The sequence below is a fragment of the Triticum aestivum genome, chromosome 6B (assembly GCF_018294505.1).
Source record: "Triticum aestivum cultivar Chinese Spring chromosome 6B, IWGSC CS RefSeq v2.1, whole genome shotgun sequence".
Classification (NCBI taxonomy): domain Eukaryota; kingdom Viridiplantae; phylum Streptophyta; class Magnoliopsida; order Poales; family Poaceae; genus Triticum; species Triticum aestivum.
Window position 1 is genome coordinate 120586605 of NC_057810.1, and position 20298 is coordinate 120606902.

General features: G+C 45.5%; 1 long non-coding RNA gene across 1 annotated transcript; it reads left to right on the top strand.

Annotated features, from left to right (window-relative positions):
• The first annotated feature begins 6448 nt into the window (after positions 1–6448).
• On the top strand, positions 6449–7188 carry LOC123133716 (uncharacterized). The gene is made up of 2 exons (XR_006465363.1): positions 6449–6759; positions 6845–7188. It is a non-coding gene; the product is annotated as an uncharacterized lncRNA (long non-coding RNA).
• Positions 7189–20298: the final 13110 nt, after the last annotated feature.

A 20298-nucleotide genomic window follows, 5' to 3' on the forward strand; every position in this document is an offset into this window, starting at 1 on the left:
CTCCTGCTTCATACATTTAATAACTCACAAACCGTGTATCATATGTAAGTAATTTATATATGAAAAATGCTTAGTTTTTCATCTAGTTTCATATTTTGCCACTTTCATCTATGTTCAAAATGCTTAAACTTGTTGTTTGTTTAAACTTGCTTAAATGCCATGTTTAAATGATTTATTTCATAACTAATTAACCGTGGCTCCGTTTTTAATGAACTTTATATGTAAATGGGGTGGAAAAATGCATAGATTATCTTGGTGCACTTTGTTTTATTGTTTAACAACATTAAAATATGTTTTAGGGCAGAACAGTACCAAATTCGAATATTGCTCATGAGGATTTTCCGGAATTGTTGTTTGTTGTTTCCGGCCTCATTTAAACTTGCCTAAATAGTTAGTTTTCTTATGCTTCACCTCTTGCCATGATTAACAATATTTAATATTGTTAGGTACATAAACGAGAGAGAACTAAATAAATGAATGTGGTGTTTCGTCAATGTGTAACTCGTTGCATATTGAGCTCCACTTAATTTGTAGTATTGTGTGTTGCAGTTTGCCATGTCATGCCTTATTAAACCGGACAAGCATCATACTTGTTTGTGCATCATGCCATGTTTATGCTTATGTGTTTACCATGTTGTTTGCTTCTTTCCGATTTGCTTCTCTCTTCAGCTTCGGTTTCGTTCCGGAGTTGTGAGGATTCGTTCGACTACGTTCGTTTGTCTTCTTCATGGACTCGTTCTTCTTCCTAGCGGAATTTCAGGCAAGATGACCGTCACCTTGGATCTCATTACTATCATTGCTATGCTAGTTGCTTCGTTCTATCGCTATGCTGCGCTACCTATCACTTGTCCTTCAAGCCTCCCAAACTTCCATGTCGGCCTCTAACGTTTCACCCTTCCTAGCAAACCGTTGTTTGGCTATGTTATCGCTTTGCTCAGCCTCTCTTATAGCGTTGTTAGTTGCAGGTGAAGTTGAAGATTGCTCCATGATGGACAGGATTATGTTGGCATATCACAATATCTCTTATTTAATTAATGCACCTATATACTTGGTAAAGGGTGGAAGGCTCGGCCTTATGCCTGGTGTTTTGTTCCACTCTTGCCGCCCTAGTTTCCGTCATACCGGTGTTATGTTCCTTGATTTTGCGTTCCTTACATGGTTGGGTGATTTATGGGACCCCCTTGATAGTTCGCTTTGAATAAAACTCCTCCAGCAAGGCCCAACCTTGGTTTTACCATTTGCCTCACCTAAGCCTTTTTTCCCTTGGGTTTCCGGAGCCCGAGGGTCATCTTTATTTACCCCCCGGGCCAGTTCTCCTCTGAGTGTTGGTCCAAACTAGAGCACCGTGCGGGACCGTCCCTTGGCAACTTGGGTTACGTTGGTACCTGTATGCTTTGCTTATCCAGTGTGCCATGAGAACAAGATATGTGCAGCTCCTATCGGGATTTGTCGGCACATTGGGCGGCTTTGTTGGTCTTGTTTTACCATTGTCGAAATGTCTTGTAAACCGGGATTCCGAGACTGATCGGGTCTTCCTGGGAGAAGGTATATCCTTCGTTGACCGTGAGAGCTTGTGATGGGCTAAGTTGGGACACCCCTGCAGGGTATAAACTTTCGAGAGCCATGCTCGCGGTTATGTGGCAGATGGGAATTTGTTAATATCCGGTTGTAGAGAACTTGACACTTGACTTAACTAAAACGCATCAACCGCGTGTGTAGCCGTGATGGTCTCTTGTTTTGCAATGTCTGCCTACAACATACACACGCACCTTCCATCTCCTCCTTTCTGTGTCCTTGCCTCGTGTCTCTCGTACGGTCCCACACACGTGTAAACTCTCGCCCCTCTTTTCATCGTTCTCACAACCGCACACTCCTCCCCCTATCTAGCTAGTAGCTTGGCCTCTCGCACCACCTCCTAGCCCATTCTCTCTGTCTATCCGTCTAGTTGGGCCTTATTTGCCTCTAACAACAATTGATCTACCGATCGAGTTAGCTTTGCTTACCAAACACATGGTTCCCCTTCATCATCCATGCATGCGTCCCGACAGATCTATCACGCACAGGCACACACCGAAACACATCCCCACTCTTACTGATAATATTGCAGTTCTACCCTCAGTTTGTCTAGTAAGCCTCTCCCACCATCTTCGAGACGCAACTCCATCACCCATCCAACACTCTACCCCTATCCCTCCCTCTCCTCTCTCTCTCTCTCCCTCTCTCTCTCTCTCTCTGTCCCATCCTATTTCCCGTCCTTCAGTTATGTATGGATGTCGACCGGTCTCCCTCAAGACATAGCTGGGTCTCTCCTTCTCAACACTTATACGAGTCATTCTACCTCTCCAGTTAGGCCACTGCCTCCCCCTTCCCCCCCCCCCCCCCGCACTCACACTGATACATCGAGCGCTCTAGTCATGTCTCCCTGCCACACACAAACTTGTCATGTGCCCACTGACGTCCCGGTAGGTCAGTCGCCCTATATCTTTGACTTGCACACACACAATTTCGATGGCTCTCTTCATCGATCTCGCACCCACCCACTTGATCCTCTCTTCAACTTTATCAATATCTATGACCCCTCCCTCTCTTCTCGTGGATCGCCCTTGCCCTCTATATATGATATGGATAGACCTCTATTTCACACACATTGCATGTAAAATTTTGTTTGAGATGTCATCGACACATATTACCACAAATACATTCACGAAATCACAGCCCCCCTAAACAAAAAACACTCACGAACGCACACACCATCTATCTAGGTTTATATCTCTCTCACACACACACCCACATAGGTGGGGTACGTGCACAAAGAGAAGAGGTGCACACACGGCACACGTACTCCCGTCTCTTTCCCAACCACACCCGCGCGGGTACACGGTGGAGCTCATTTCTATACGAAATGGCGGCCCACGTGGTAAGTTGACATGTGTACTAGTTGTCCACTTGATGGAGGATCACTTATCACAGGTGAACAAACAAATTGCGACTTGACGCGTTATGTTAAAAAAGAGGCAAACCATGTGGGGCCTACCTTAGAGGCAAGGCTCTATACACTGGAGTACTTTTGATGTGTCCCATCAACTTGCGGAACGAGGAGAAGCTTGCTTAGTATGCTGTCTTCCCCGCCCATGGGCGCGGTGGCTCGCAGGAGAGGTGAAGCTTGCTTACTAGTACGCCTTACGCCCGCTCTCTCGCCCACGCGCGCGGTGGCTCGCAGGACGAGGAGAAAGTTTTACTAGTCCCTCCATTTACTCCTTGTCCCTACATTGGTTGGAGAGATTATCATATTGTTTGGAATATATGTCCTTTATTAGATTTCAATATGAACTACTAGTACATACTCCAAACACTGATGTATATAGACGTATTTTAGAGTGTAGATTCACTCATTTTGCTCCGTATGTAGTCCATATTGAAACGGACGTAATAGTATGCACTCTCCCTTGCCCCTCGACCCTCGCCCATGTGGTTGACGTTCAGCAATTCATTCGGTCTCATATAGCCAGAACGATATATACTGCAGTACCATTATTGCTCGACTTCCTGAAGAGGCGAAGAGCCAATCGCAAGGTTAATATTTTGGAGATGCCAAGCACAAGGTTTATAGGAGGACGAGTAGTAGGTGCCATGTCATTTATAAATAAAGTTTGTTTTCTTCAGTGGCACGTACGCAATATAAATAGGTTCATATGGAGAGAAAAGGAAACCGCTCCACTATATACATAGGCAGGACGAGCCTACACGGTTGCTTGATGGGGCTGCTCTCTTCACACTCTATCACACAAAACGATTGTGGTCACATCTATAACATCCAAGTGGATCACGTCCGCCGGGAGAAGGGGTGGATGCTTAGTGTAGATGCGCTCGCCGTCGCTGACGGCGAAAACCCGTTGTCGACACGTCCCAATCAGGGGTCCCCGCCATTCCGTCTCACAAAGCCAGTGAGGTTGCTTTCATCCCTTGCTCACTGCCATGACATGGGCAGTTGCCGCCTCCCGCCACCCTCCTCTAGGTTGACTTACGTTCCGACATCCCTCAGGTACAACTCCCTTTACAATCGGCTTGCACCACTGCTCCAGCTGCCCACATCACTCAATGTGGATATTTCTCTACTTCTTTGCCCCGAACATACCTCTACTTGCTTCTACTTACTGTATTTGTGATGAGTTTATGTCTCATCAACTAGTCCCAGTAATCTTATTCTAATCACGCTTCTTCAATTTCCTTGCCACAGGGATGCTCATCTCGATTTTGGTGAAACTGCACAAAATGATTCGATGGTCAAAGGGTTGCAAACTTCATTTCTTCGGAAGCTCCAACGTTGCCAGCAAATTAAAGCTTGGTTAGGGTTTACGGTTCAAGGGCTATGGACTGCATGGATCATTTTTTCTTTAGTTGTCTCTGTTCCAAAATAAGTGTCATCTTTAGTAGTAGTACAACTTTGTCCTAAAGTTTGCATAAAGTTGAGACACTTACTTTGGAACAGAGGGAGTACATATTGGCTACGATCTGTCAATCATTGAGATGCAATAGCATGCATGTTAGTCTCCTTTGTATTTGATGAAATGTTGCAATGGGTAACCTTGGATGCAAGATACATGAAACAGAAGCTGGAAGCTTCATAGCATTGTAAAAGTTTATCTCGCTGATAAATTACAGTATATACTATACTAGTACTATGTAAAGAGTTAGGTGTTGCATAGTGTCCAGAAAATATGATGATAGTGTGAGGTGGGCCATTTAGATATATTAAAACTGAGCATCCTCCCAGCCCTCTCAACGCTTCCAGCCATCACTCTCGACCACCATCCATTTTCCCGATTTGAATGTGTCTGGCCGTCCGATGCTCCAGTGTCGAGGGGACGCTGCTCCCGTAACAGTTTTCGAGCAACATGATTAATTGGGCCCGATAGAGCGCAGGAGGCCCGTTTAGCCCTATCCCTTCGCAGTTCATGTTTCCGTCCAATGGTATTCCTCCCGTGGTGAGTCCCCTCCCCTCCCGAGTCCTAACCTATCTTCACGCTAGGCAACGCGTCGATCATCTAGCGTCTCTTCGGTTGGATCTGGAAGTGATCGGGGTTGGAACTAAGCCGAGGGAAAATAATGCAGCGACAGGAAAGATGTGAATAACGCAGTGTCGTGCTAGATCAACGATGCGAAGAACATCACGCATTGCGGGTATGTGGTGGAAGGTTTGTGTGGAGCCGTAATGCAAGGATTTCTGCTACCTATTGTGTCACCGCTGGACTCGATCTTCCAATTCTGCCTCCAACCAGGACGACTCAAAGGTTTGGTAGCCTTTCTTGATTCGCCACCACAATTTGTTTCTCCAATCTAATCAGTTTGGATCCGTTCTTTTTTTTTCCTTCAGCGCCTGCTCATCTGCCCCTTTTAACCCTAGGCGTTGAAAGAAATGGAGGCGACAAGAATGAGATTATAGGCTGGGTCACCAGGTAAATCTCATTCTTCATAATCAAGTGTTATACATAATTACCTCTTATATCGTTCTTATGCTGTCAGTTAACACGATTCTGTAGGGACACCATTTGTATGTTGTACTCTACCAAGTGTAGCAAACACATGTATATCACAAGCTATGATACGAGGATACCTAAGATGTTTGCACTGCTAATCTATTAAGCATTTTGCGGTGAATTACTTTCCTATCTGAAATCCTTTTATTTTTTATCAAATAAACTATGAACTCACACGTGTTGTTTGATCACTGAACATTAATCCATATTGACGTTAACCCTTTCTATTAAAAAAAGTCAACGACAATATGCAAGCTACTGCCGAGGATTTGACCTTATGATGCATTAAGGCAAAGGATTTTGATTTTACATCTTTTTATTCCTTCCCATGCTATTTATATACTTTTATTCTGGCGGCTTCCCCATCTAGGTAGGAGCTCACACCTCGTGTGTTTTTGGAATTAGCATATTCCCATAGCTTCGTACAAAACCATGGTAAATTTTATGACAGAATATAACATGATAATTTTAGGAAAAGCATACGGTGAAATTGATTAATTGTGCATCTGTCCAAGTTGTGCAAACACATGTTCGGTTATTGTTTCTTTAAACTTCTCAGGGTTTAGATTTTTTATCATGCTATATACACATGCAAGGGAGAAGTTTTGTGATTTAGTAAAGGATGTCAAGGTGGACCCTGAACTCTGAAACTCGGGTCAAACAACATTACATTCTTTGATATTTCATATTATTGAATGAAAGCTAAGCTTTCAAGCCGTAGCTGAGAGGTGTTCATCAGTGGCGGAGCTTGCCAAAAAAAGCTGGGCGGGCTGAATGGGCCAGGCTGCAAGGAATTACTACTAGCTGGCATTCTACAACCCATGGGCTAGCTATATTGTGAGAAAAAGCTGCAGAGCTGGGCGGGCCATGGCCCATTTGGCCTTGCCTAAGCTCCGCCAGTGGTGTTCATTATGCACTTCCATGATTTGAGGCTTCATGGTGGCATTGATTCTGTTATTTGATACTCTATATGGTTTATATAGATTGGTCTTTTTTAGTTTGATGATCTGGTTTCGTGCCTTCTTTTGTGGTCAGGTATTGTTCATTTACAACTGAAATATCATGGTTCTTGCCATTACTTTGAATAGCGAGGATCTCTAGAGAATTGGGCAATCCAAGATTCTCATCATACTATGGGTAGCATTTGTGTCCTATTTCCATAGGTTCAAGTTGTTATTAGCAGGAGCAAGAACATAATTGTTCTTAGCAGGCTGACCAAAAGGTGTAATTTTTCTGCCACCAATTTGTTCAGTTTTCCTTGTCCTGCACTTATTGGCTTCACCTCAAAAGTTTCTTCATGTTTGCAGGGAAGTAGCAACACCTTGCAACAGGACTTACTGAAACAGGAATAAGAGTCGGCAGAGTAACTAGAATATGCAGAGCAACTGCTAGCCAAAACGTCAAGATCTTAAATTTAACATGAGTGAAATGAAAGTGCCATATGATCTTTTTCATGATCACTTTAGGTATGGCTCACTTACAAAAACTATGCAGGTTTCTCTTCATTAATGTGGTGGTCATTTATTTTAGAAAACTTACATGTCTTCAGGCAAGTGGCTAAATGTGGAAAGGTACCATAATTTATTATGGGCATGTATAAACAATAGCATGATAGTGGACCTCTGTTTTATTGCCCAGCTTGAAAAATTCAGCAAGGATGTTTCATAGCCATACAAGATTCCTAAATGTTGAAACTAGGTACGTATGGTAGGTGATGCTCTCTTACAAATATTAACATAAATGCTATTCCCTCTATAAAGAAATATAGGAGTGTAGTGATCTAAACGCTCTTATATTTCTTTATGGAGGGAGTATTTGAGTAGTGATGCTACTGTGTAGCTGCATCAGTATACATTATTATCGCTTACATTATGATGTTGCTTTATGGTGAACAACTTTAATTTATTTGCATGTCAGACCAATTGAGTTAGAATTTCATAACAACCTACTACCACTTGATTGAGCGCTTTGGAGATAATTTTTAGTTTTTTACCTTAAGAAAACTTTCCTTATTGTAGATCATATGAAATTCTTCAACCAGAGAAGATCTCCTCAACGAGTTAAACTACATTATCAGCCATCTATGTTGACACAACAAAGACATACTCAAAGAACTACATTGACAATAATTTGAGACAACAAAGACATACTCAAAGAAAGCAATGAATGGTCAATGAGAAATTATATTGTATTTCAGCAGTCTCTATGAAAACACTAAAATTGTTCATCTCTATTCTATGAGTAAGTTTGACATGTTTTTTGACAAATGATTCTTTTGACCGTCTAGATCTTAGTGATGTATTTTTATGGACTTCGGTTAGTCCATGGTGTTTTAATGCACTATATGTGTATTAGTGTATGCCCAACAAATTTTGTCAAAATGTATGAACATAGATTGCCAGTAGGAGAAATTTATTCCTCTGTTGTAACCTCTATTTACATTTCTGAACTATAGGGGGGTGAGAAGTAATAATTGCACTACTTTCCAATTCTGCCTTAAGGTTTTAATGTATTTGTCAAATTTCTATCATTACAGTGCAAAAATTTATTAAAAATTCTATCACAATAGACGGGTGCAGCAAAGCGCGCCATCATTGATCTAGTGTAATCAATGAGTATGCGTGTTTTCACTGCTCTCGCACTCCTCCGCTATAAGAATGGAGAAATTTTAATCTAGTAGTAGCTCCTTTCGGTGAAAGCGTGGGAAATCCAGCAGTCCTACCACCTCGGTAATAATGACCAATGAGCCGTCAAATCACATAGACCCGGCAATAAGTTGGACGGACGAAGCAACCATCACTCTTGAATCCGCTTCTCCCTTCAACGCAAGCGCTAGTGAGAGGTCGTGTCCGCTCTGCCCGGGCATGAATACGGCACCGATTCTTTGGAGCGACGCTGACCGTTTTGGGCGGGAAGTGCGCGCGGGCGATGGAGGGGCTTTGGGTGGGCCAGGCTGGTTAGGAGCGGGCGTGGCAGCTGTCCGCCTGTCCCGATCGGACACCCGAAAGTGGGAGGATCAACTCTCGTGGCTAAATCGTACACTACACACCATCTCTCTGTAGGAGTAGGTCTATGTGTCGCTCTCTCTAACACACACACACACACGCGCGCGCGCGCAGGTTCATAGAATAAGAATATCGTGTGAGTGCGAAGCCACAGGAAGTGAGATACAAATGGAGTATGTACAAGAAGAGAAGAGGTGACGAATATTCCATCAAACCTGGATGAAGGAGTAGTACTCCCTCCGTCTAGGTGTTAACTCATCTTACGAAGAAGGATTGACGTTGGTACTAAGAGCATAAGTCTAAGCCTTCTCACAACTTTGTCTTCAGCTCCCCTGTAATTTTATTTGTCCAGCTATTAACTTTGATTAAAAAATGGTGTGGACTAAAAACCATGATGGAGGTAGTAGCCCTCCATTTTTATTTACTCCGCATATTAGATTTGACTGAAGTTAAACTTTGTAAAGTTTGACCAAGTTTAAGCCAAACAAAACAAACCATAACTATTGAGAGAGGGCAAACTGTACATACTCTCAAACCTTTCCGATAATTGAAATTAAAATTCTTTATTTGTACACACTCTCACACGTTTCCGATAATTTGGTGCATGTGTGGTTGTTCACTTAAGGGAGGATAGTGTACAACACGTGAAGGACAAGAAGTGCGACCAGGACGCGTGGATCGTTAGTTCATTGGAAGTAGTAGTTTTCTTCACTGGTACATTAAATAAAGAGATTCGTTTCATACTTACACAAATTAAAACAATTGTTATGGACAAAATAAGAAAACCACTCCACTACATATTAGTAGTATACACGAGTACTATATGGATGTAGCTTCATTGACTTAGTTTACCTGCCTTTGGGTTTATGACAGATGGGCCCAAAATGTGCCTGGCCCCCCTATCATACAGCCAAAAGCTGGTGCAGTTAAGGCATCGGAGCTCAGTCCGTACTATAGTATATATGTAGTACTATATAAGCTGGAGCCTCAATGCTTGTTCGCTATGGTTTTCACTCTCCACACTCTCGCCGCACTATACACACACACGCACGCACACACACACACACACACACACACACACACACACACACACACACACACTGGAGGCTCAGCGTTCCTTTGCTAGGGTTTGCTATATTCACAGTCTCTCACCCTCTTCATCAGATCTAAACAAGACTGCGTTGGCCTCTTGTCTCTCCCTCTCTCTCTCCCCTCATAGCTGGTGAAGGAGGCATCCGGATCCCGTCACACCGGGAAGGGGAGGAGGTGCAGCGTTCACTCTATCACCTTCGGCGAGGGAGGCAATCCACTGCCGGCTGCACTATTCTCTTTCACCCAGCGCCTGTTCGGGAGGGCCACCGACCCCTTCTTCCTCGCTGTCGTACGTAGTGTGGGCAGATCCGGCTTCCCGCCGCACGCCTTGCCACATCCCGACGACCCTAAGGTATAAGTTTTCTTTGAAATTATCATTGCTCTAGCTGCATGCAGATCTTTTCCAATTCTGTAGTCGAATTTAGGTCTTGGTTCAAAGAGGAAAGAAGGGTGCGGTGGGGTGGAGCATGAATCTAGGACGTGGTTCAATGTGGAAAGGAGGGAGGGAAAGTAGTATAGACTGGCTATCCAGCCGCTTTGTTGGTCGAAAAGGGAAAAAGGGGGTAACCCAGTACACACATCTGTAAGGAACCGATCTCTTTGTTGAAAAGGGAAAGAAACTGGGGGGTTGGGTAGTTTGTGCAGGACTAGATTTGCTGCCCTCACATAGGAAAAAGGTTCAAAGAGAATAAATATGGGACCAACGCAGATATGCTTCTTGGCTACATAGTCTGCATCACCCATTTATACGTGTGGACGCACATGGTGCTGGCATGTCCCATGTCCCATGTCCCATACAACTATTTTGATGTTGTTAATCTAAGAATGCCGCTGGAAAATTGAAGCAATGCCGCTGGAAAATTGAAGCAATGCCACTGTTAAAAGTAAATTATATTTTTAACGAATGTTGATTTAAGAAAATGTCCGTTAATATGAATCAATGCAACCGTTTTAGAAATGTTACTGTCCTACCTTGTTTTCCATCAAGATAAGTTACTTCCTCTGTCCCATAACATAAGAACGTTTTTTACATTACACTAGTGTCAAAAATGTTCTTATATTATGGGATGGAGGGAGTAGGCGCTTATTTTTGTCGCGGTATGTTTCATCCTCCTTTATTGGCCAATAATTGTTTCCTTTTGCCTCTGTTAAAATAGGGATATCTATTCAAATTGTTGCTATGGCGAACTTAAATGTCACACCGGCGACTTTGCTTGATTTAGTTGAACTACACAAAACGAGATTGGATTTCCTATTCGTGTTGGCAGATTCGTAGGTGATCTTGTTAGCATGATGAAAGGTCGGTACCTGCCTTCATCCACATGATCGTGCAGTGTGCTTTGAGATTATGTGCTACTTGTATTGGTACTGTTTGAAACAAGGCATTGTTAAGATAAAGTATCCGTTAATATGAATGTCACACTGTTTGAGAATTGCTACTCTCCTGCTTTGTTTCCCATTAAGATAAGGTAGTTGTTTTTTCTTCTGGGAGTATAACTCATCAATCATTATTTCTCAATAATTTTTCCCTTATACCTATTGTTGCATACAGGGATATAGGGGGCTATTTGGTTCTTGCCTGTGTGAGCCTTGCCAATCGGTTTTATTTCGACTTTGATTTTAGTTGAATTGCATAAAAGGAGCCAATATGTTTATGGCAAACTGTTGCATTATTGGGCCCAGTTGGTCTTTCCACTTTGTGGAAAGAAGTAGTCACTGTTTGCACTACATTACACAAGGAATGATCAAGAAGCTTTACAGAGTATTAGTAGACACTAGTGACATGACTAATCTGCTGAGAGCATTGGCAACTCAACAACACGTGGAGTGCAAAATTTACTCCAGAATTAAAGGTATGACCAAGTCAGATGCCGACGCGGCTATAATAAACAAAGTCAGTATCGGCCTTCATCCACATGTTCAAGGGAAAGAACTCTGTCCAGCAGAATACTACCTTTAAGAAGGGTAAGAAGAAAGACAAAAAAAGAGATGACTACTTTACTTGTGGCTCAGAGGAACACTGGGCAAACAAGTGCCCAAACAAGTACAAGAAGCCAGGACAGGACTCCAAGTCTGTCAATGTCACTCTAAGCAGCAACGATGGGGCATCTGGGTATGGTAATCAGTTTAACGTACTTTCAGTTTGTCAGTCCACCGATAGGTGGGTTGACACTGGGCCAATATTAATGTGTGTGCTGATGTGTCTTTGTTTTCTTGCAGCAAATAAATATGAAATCCACAGGATGCTCAGCTTGATTTTAGTGGAACTACACAAAATGTTGAGATGGTTCGTGTCCTACATAATACTTCATCATGCACAATACATCGAATGGTTCACTAATCATTCGTTGTCACCTTGAGCCACCGGACTATCAGCTGACAAACTGATGAAAAACCCTACCCGTTCTACAATCATAGGCAATACATATTTTGAATGGGAAAAGCTTGTCAAAGTTTAATCATTGATGTTAGCAAGAAGACATTAGTTTAATATATTGGAATTGGAAAACCTTGTCAAATTTTGCTCATTGATGTTAGCCAGAAGACATGCATTTGATATTTTTGAGTGGGACGCCCTTTGCTATGAGCAGTGTCGGTCATTTTTTCCTATTCTTGTGTTCAGTTTAGAAGTAATAGTTACTCTGCTGAGATGCATAGTCACACGAATGTTGACTTATGTAAGGTATTTTAAGAGTTTGTTCTGAATGTTGTCTATGTAATGTCAGGCCTTGTGTGTTTGATTGCAAAGTGGAGCTTGGAATGTTGTGGCATGCGGCATCACGAGCTGTTCACCGTGCCTCCTGAGAATAATGCTTCGTATTGTTTTGCATGTTAATCTAATGCCAGTGATTTGCATGGTAAGAAGACCATCCTCTTCTGTTGTTTCTGTGCTTAAGAAGTTCATCGTCTTATGTTACATTCATAGCCTATACGACAACTTGGGTATGTTAGAGGTGAAACCATATGATCTTTCGACCAACTCATCATCTTAGGCCGTGATTGGATCATCGTTTTCCAACCAAAACCGCTTATAAAACTAACGCTTGTAAATAAAAGCAGATGGTCTCGGGCGAAGCGCTTGGTTGGTCGATATCGACTAGTAAAATATACATTGGTCTCTCAAATTACACGTGTAACCCGCCGGTTTTACTTACAGACCTCGGCCCCCCGGTTTCCGATGACGAGTAAATTACACATGTATCTTAATACAGGTGTGAAATAAACCAGAGCTCCCAAGCGTGGCCTTACCTTTTCATGCCATCTCAGTCTCTCTAAGATGCTCATAGGTGTCCGATGATCCTGGCTTCCTGAATGAGAATCGGGCGCTGTATCAGACCATCCGTAGGGCCCGCGAGGCCCTCTCGGTCGTCTTTCGAGTTGTTGCGCTTGCCGTGGCGCCGAGCATTGTCAACATGGTCAATGAACATGAGGATTCAGGACATGACTTTATTTTGACTAGATGACAGTAGGGACCCACTAGAGCCATAGCCGTACGTACGCAAGTGCCTCCTTATTATGTACAACTATATTTTTTTGGCTTCCTCGTTTCCTGACATCACGATCCCACACCATTGTCAACCTATGTAGTCAATAAACGAGAGAATTGCACAAGGAGCAGCCGACAGCTGGGACCAAGTAGCTGAGCAGTATTTGTGTTATTGAGGTGTGACCACTGCAGAGTTTTTCTTGAGCGATGTTTTCGTTGTCGTTCATAGGGGAGAAGGGTATTAACTGGGCAAGCAGTGGCCTGTCTAGCCCAGGCCAGATATCCCACCCAGATATTAAATTTTTTTCGAGCTGAAAATGGCTAGCCCGGCTATACTTTTTTTTGAGGAATACCCAGGCAATGTCAACTTGTTATTCTCCGCCCCGCTGGGCTCCAAATCTTTCCTAGGAGGGATGCATTAGGCTTAACATGAAAATGGGCTTTAAGAAATAATAAATGGGATGTAGTTATAAACACTGGGTAGTAGCTGTAAAAAATGCACGAAACACGTAATTAGTTTATAAAATATTATTTTTGGATTTTGAAAATTTCAATTTCATTAATTGTTGCCTGCGCAATGTTTCGTTGGATTTTTACGTAATACAAGTTGATATTGAAATTGTATTTAATATGACTAGAAATTTCGGGATAACAATATTACGGATCTCATCAAAATGTGGGAAATTTTATTGAATTCTATTTTGAACGGTTGGTTTTAATTATTAATCGTTGTCCTAGCTAGAATATAGGATGTACTTTTAACAAACTATAAATGGGTTGTAGTAAATTCCATTAGAATTCAAAAATGGGTTGTACATTCTTATAAATCACAAATGGCTATAAGTTCTCTGCCACACACTTGTGGGCCTACTAAGTTGACGCGTCCCCTAAAAAAAGTAAGTTGACGCGTATGCAAGGCTTTGTCAACTTATAGTCAATACATGGTTCTAGCAGCAGTGGCCGTTGGATGTCCATTCAACGGATGTCGTGCTTCTTCTTCAATCTCGGATATTCTAGTTTCAGCCACCCAAAAAATGATTCCTCCCCCTAACATTTGGGGCGCACTGTTTCGGAGGCTGACCTGTGGGCCTACTAAGTTGAGGCGTACCAAGGGCTTTATCAACTAAGTCAATATAAATGATTCTAGATGTAGTGACCGTACGATGTCCATCCAATGGCTGCCGTGCTTCTTCAACCTCTGGTCTTCTTGCTCCAGCCGCCCAAAGCAGGGCCGGTCGTGCCGCCTGGTCCTGCCTCCCATGGCCGGTTGTACTGCTGCGGAGGCCTCACCTCCCCCTAATACTCCCACAGCTGGCCAGGCCATCCCTCCACTCACCCAAACCCCCTGTTATTTTGCGGCGACGGCAGCCTCACACTAAAGCCAAACCAGTGAACCCCCATACTCCTCTCTGCGTGGGCTTCCACTGCCGCGTCTTCCCTGGCTCCGCGTCATCCCCTTCCTAGGCCTCGCCATCATCCACCGCCCTGGTGCTCTCGGCGCAGCGTAGTCAACGTGGTCAAGGAACGACTTCCATCGGACGTGGACTATACGTGGAGAGGCTGGCAGCTGGGTTCATGGCTGCACACAAGGAAATGCCTCCTTATTATGCACAAAATAATGATTCCTCCACCTGACATCTGGGACCCACTGGAAGGGCCTCTGTATTTCGCGAAAAAAAACGTTCCCCCCGCTGACAGGTCGACCCACCAGCTATACCTTCACACGCAAGGAAGTGCCTCCTTGTTATGCATAAAAAAATGAATACTCCCCCTGGTAGCTAGGACCCAACATAGTGGGAGGCTGACTTGTGGGCCTACTAAGTTGACGAGGATGGAGGGCTTTGTCAACTTAGTCAATATGAACGATTCTAGCTCTAGTGACCGTACGATGTCCATCCAATGACCGTAGTGCTTCTTCAACCTTTGGTCTTCTTGCTCCAGCCGCCCAATGCAGCGCCGGTCATGCCACCTGCTCCTGCCTTCCATGGTCGGCTGTGCTGCCGCGGAGGCCTCACCGCCCACTACTACCCCCACCGCTGGCCAGGCCATCCCTCCACTCACCCACACCCCCTGTTATTCTGCGGCGACGGCGGCCTTGCACCTAAGTCGAACCAGTGAACCCTCGTACTCCTCTCTGGATGGGCATCCACTGACGCGTCTTCCCCGTCTCCATGGCGTCCCCTTCCTAGGCTTCGCCGTCGTCCACCACCCTGGTGCTCTCAGCGCGGCGTGGTCAACGTGGTCAAGGAACGACTTCCATCGGAAGAGTACTATACGTGGAGAGGCTGACAGTTGGGTCCACGACCGCAGCAAGGAAGTGCCTCCTTATTACGCGGAAAATAATGATTCCTCCACCTGACAACAGGGACCCATCGTATGGGCCATCGTATTTCGCAAAAAAAATGTTTCCCCTGACTGCTGGGACCCACCAGCTACATCTTCATATGCAAGGAAGTGCGTCCATATTACGGGAAAAAAACCGATTCGCCCCCCTGACTGCTGGGACCCACCAGCTACATCTTCGCACGTAAGGAAGTGCCTGGCAGTCGGGACCCACCTGGTGGAAGCGTATGTAGCATTGTCATACTGGTCACAAACGTGTACGTACATACTGGCCGACGTAGAGGCGCGCACGTGTCGTAGTAGAGGCGCGCACGTATCGTAGTAGAGGCGCGCACATAGCATGTACACGTACGTACAGCGGCCAGGGTGCAAGAAAGTAAATACGGCCACGTACGTACATACGGGCGGGGTCTCGAATGCCTACTCGCACATACGTACGGCCAGGGCTTGTGTACTTGGTTGGGACGGAATGGAGAAACTGCATCGTCATCGTGTTCTTGGGGAGGCAACGGAATGCGTCGTGTTCATCGGGAGGCAACGGAAGCGTGCTGTCATCAGGAGCCAACCGTCTTGGACGGAACAGCCGATGGAAATGAGGCCTGGCGTAACGCAGAACGAAGGAAACGGCCTTGTGTTCGACCGGCCACGATCGAAACAGGATCATGTTCATCGGGAGGGGTCTCGCGTACCGCAAAATGGAGGAAACGGACTTTTGTTGGACCTCCTACGGTTGAAATGGTGTCCTGTTGATCGGGAGGGGTTTGGCGTACCGCAAAATGGAGGAAACGGACTTGTGTTGGAGCGCTATGGTCAAAATGGGGGTCCTGTTCATTGGGAGGGGTGTGGTGTACCGCAAAACGGGACTCCACGGGATACTGCTCATCTCCACTATCGACCTCCTCCAGCCTCCACGTGCTACTATTTATCCACTGTCGACCTCCTCCAGCCTCCACCTGTGACTATTCATCCACGGGCTCCTGTTCATCCAGCCTCCATCGCGCGCTCCTCCACCGGCTATTGTTCAACCAGCCCTCTCCACGGGTTACTATTAAACCACCCCTCCATGGGATACTGTTCATCCATCCCTCCACCGGCTACTGTTCAACCAGCCATCCACGGGGTCCTGTTAATCCAGCCCTCCACGGGGTCCTGTTCATCCACCCCCAACCGGCTCGATCGGGGTCCTGTTCATCTAGCGGCAATGGCCTCTACTACCACGGGGTCCTGTTCATCCAGCGGCAATGGCCTCTACTACCACGGGGTCATGTTCATCCAACCCCCCACCGGGAACTGTTCATCCACCCCCCAAAAAGGCTCACTGTTCATCCAGAGGTAGTATCGATCGGTTTCAGCTAGCAGCAGTACCGAAGGAATCGCTCAATCAGGTTCAGTTAACAACCATGTGATCGCTCGGGTTCAGTAATGCGTAGCCTGTAGTGCAATCGCTCGGGTTTAGTTAGGCGAACGCCTCACTCGGGTTTAGTTAGAGCCCAATGCCTCGCACCCATGCGCGTACGTCTACTAGAGAAATGTGCATTGCTCGGCCCCCGACCACCCACCATAACCGGGAACTCCCCGATATTTTCCTCGCCCTCACTTCTACCAGGGTTTTTTCCGTCATTGACGGCCCAAAGAATGTCATGCAGCTACGTCTACGGCCAGCCAGGACGAAAAGCCCATTTTCTATCATGATTTTTTGTCATTGAAGTAGGATCCCACCACATCTATGATGATACCGGGTTTTGTCACAATTATCATCATAGAAGTGTCATAAGCATGACAGAAAAAAATCGTTCTGCCCAAAATGTCATGGATGTGTCTTTTTTTTGTAGTGTGTATGGCTCTCTGGAGCCTTTAAAATAAAGTACTTTGAGTTGTAGAGTTTTGTTGTGATGCCATGTTGTATTTGCACATATCGAGCATATTGTGTGTATGCTTTGAAATGCTTGGTATATATGTGTGGGATCCGACAACCTAGTTGTTTATTCTTGGTAGCCTCTCTTATCGGGAAATGTCTCCTATTGCTTCCAGTGAGCCATGGTAGCTTGCTACTGCTCCGGAACACTTAGGCTGGCCGGCATGTGTCCTTCTTCATTCTTGTGTCTGTCCCTTCGGGTAAATGTCACGCTTTGTTCCATTAAGTCCTTGTAGCTTGCTACGACTTGGGTTCATATATTATTGATCAACACGTTCGTTGCTGGGTCATGTATGCATGTCCCTGTAAGTTAGCGCCACCTTGGGTTTACGACTAGTCATGTCGGCCCGGGTTCTTTGTCATATGGATCCTAGCGGCACTATCATATATGTGAGCCAAAAGGCGCAAACGGTCCCGGGACAGGTAAGGTGGCACCTATGGGAATACCTTGCGTGAGGCTGCAAAGTGATATGATGTGTTACATGCTAGATCGGCGTGACTTATGATCGGGATCCCTACAAACGATGACATGACGTAGACAAGATCTATTCATGTAGGAATAGACCCCATCTTTTTATCCTTAATAGCAACGATAAATGCGTGCCTCGCTACCCCTTCTGTCACTGGGTGAGGACACTGAAAGATCGAACCCATCACAAAGCACCTCTTCTCATTGCAAAAAAAATAATCAATCTAGTTGGCAAAACCAAACCAAAGTTTCGGAGAACAAATACATCAAGTAGATCTCATCGAGGAGACCATTGTATTGAAGATCAAACAGAGAAGAAGCCATCTAGCTACTGCCTACGGACCCGTAGGTCTATGGTGAACTACTCACGCATCATCGGAGGAGCACTAATGAGGATGATGAACCCCTCCGTGATCGTGTTCCCCTCTGGCAAGGTGCCGGAATAGGGATCTAGATTGGTTCTCGTGGTTCTGGAATTTATGGCGGCTAGAATTGTGTTTTGTCGACTCCTCTAGGGTTTCTGGAATATTTGGGTATTTATAGAGCTGAGAGGTGGTGGAAAAGACCTCCATGGGCCCCACGACCCATCAGGGTGCGCCAAGAGACTCTAGCGTGCCCTGGTGTCTTGTGGGCCCCACAGGTCTCCCCTTGTGCACTTCCTTGGCTCCCAAGATGTCTTCTGGGCAGAAAAAAATCTTCAAAAAAATTCGTGGCATTTGGACTTCGTTTGGTACGAATATTCTACAAAGTAAAAAACAAGAACAACAATAAGAACTGGCACTGGGCACTATCGGTATCAAAACCGGCGGATCTCGGGTAGGGGGTCCCGATCTGTGCGTCAAGGCTGATGGTAACAAGAAGTAAGGGACAAAGATGTTTTACCCAGGTTCGGGCCCTCTCGATGGAGGTAAAACCCTACTTCCTGCTTGATTAATATTGATGATATGGGTAGTACAAGAGTAGATCTACCACGAGATCATAGAGGCTAAACCCTAGGAGCTAGCCTATGATGGTATGAATGTAATTGTGATCGGCCTCCTAAGGACCAACCTCTCCGGTTTATATAGACACCGGAGAGGGCTAGGGTTTACATGGAGTCGGTTACAAGGAAGGAAATATAATATCCGGATCGCCAAGCTTGCCTTCCACGCCAAGGAAAGTCCCATCCGGACACGGGCCGAAGTCTTGAGTCTTGTAACTTCACGCTTCAATAGTCCGGACGTTGTACACAGTCCGGCTGTCCGGATACCCCCTATTCTAGGACTCCCTCAGTAGCCCCTGAACCAGGCTTCAATGACGATGAATCCAGCGCGCAGTATTGTCTTCGGCATTGCAAGGCGGGTTCCTCCTCTGAATACTCCAAAGTGGTTATCGAACACGTAGACTGTGTCCGGATCTGCAGGATGATATTCGTATAGTATAGATCTGATTTGCTGGCAATCTTCGGGCGTCGTGCCCTCGTATCATGGCTCGGTCCAATGTGACCCATCATCTCCTAGCCCACAACAACTCATGTTACGAGGAAGTTTTATTGGCACGTCCCGTCGAGGCAGAGATCGTGTCCCTTTTATTACGGGATTTTCCATAAATATGAGCATGTGTGACCCCACAACGGCCGTTGGTATTACCCCGTGTGTTTTTAGATAAGCCTCAAACGGTCACACCGGGGACTCTTGATATTCACCCTCTTTATAAAGGGGTCGAGACTTACGCCTCTTTCTTCACCTTCATCGCGCCTTCTCGCACCTCGAGTTCTAACACCCAAGACCTAAGCTCCACCCCTCCGGAATCCGCTAGTATGTCCGGATCTGATCCTCAAGGCCGGTGGGTCACCTCCTCGATCAAGGAGAAGGACATTGCGAAGCTTAGGGAGGTCAGATACCTAACCGCAGATATCCAGCACAGGCTTCCTGCTCCAGGGCAAGTTATCCCCACGCCGGAGCCCAACGAGTGTGTTGTTTTTGTCCCACACTTCCTCCGTGGTTTGGGTTTCACCCTCCATCCCTTCGTGAGGGGGATCATGTTCTATTATGGGCTGGATTTTCATGATCTGGCTCCAGATGCTATCCTCCATATCTCTTCGTTCATTATCGTGTGTGAGGCTTTTCTCCATGTCACGCCACACTTCGGCTTATGGCTCAGGACCTTCAATGTGAAGCCGAAGATGATCGAGGGGCGACACGTGGAGTGCGGAGGTGCCGTAATAAGCAGAAATGCCGATGCCCCATGGCCGGAGGGTTCTTTCCCAGAAGTATCTGACGTATGGCAGCGGAGGTGGTTTTATGCTACAGCCCCAAGGGGCACAAAGTGGGTGGCCGCCCCCGAGTTCCGCTCGGGCCCCCCGTTGTAGTTGGTGTCTCGGACAGACATAGGACATAATTGGGGGACCACAGGTGACGTAGCAATACCGCAGAACCGCATCCGTGTGCTTCTCGAGAGGGATATCAACC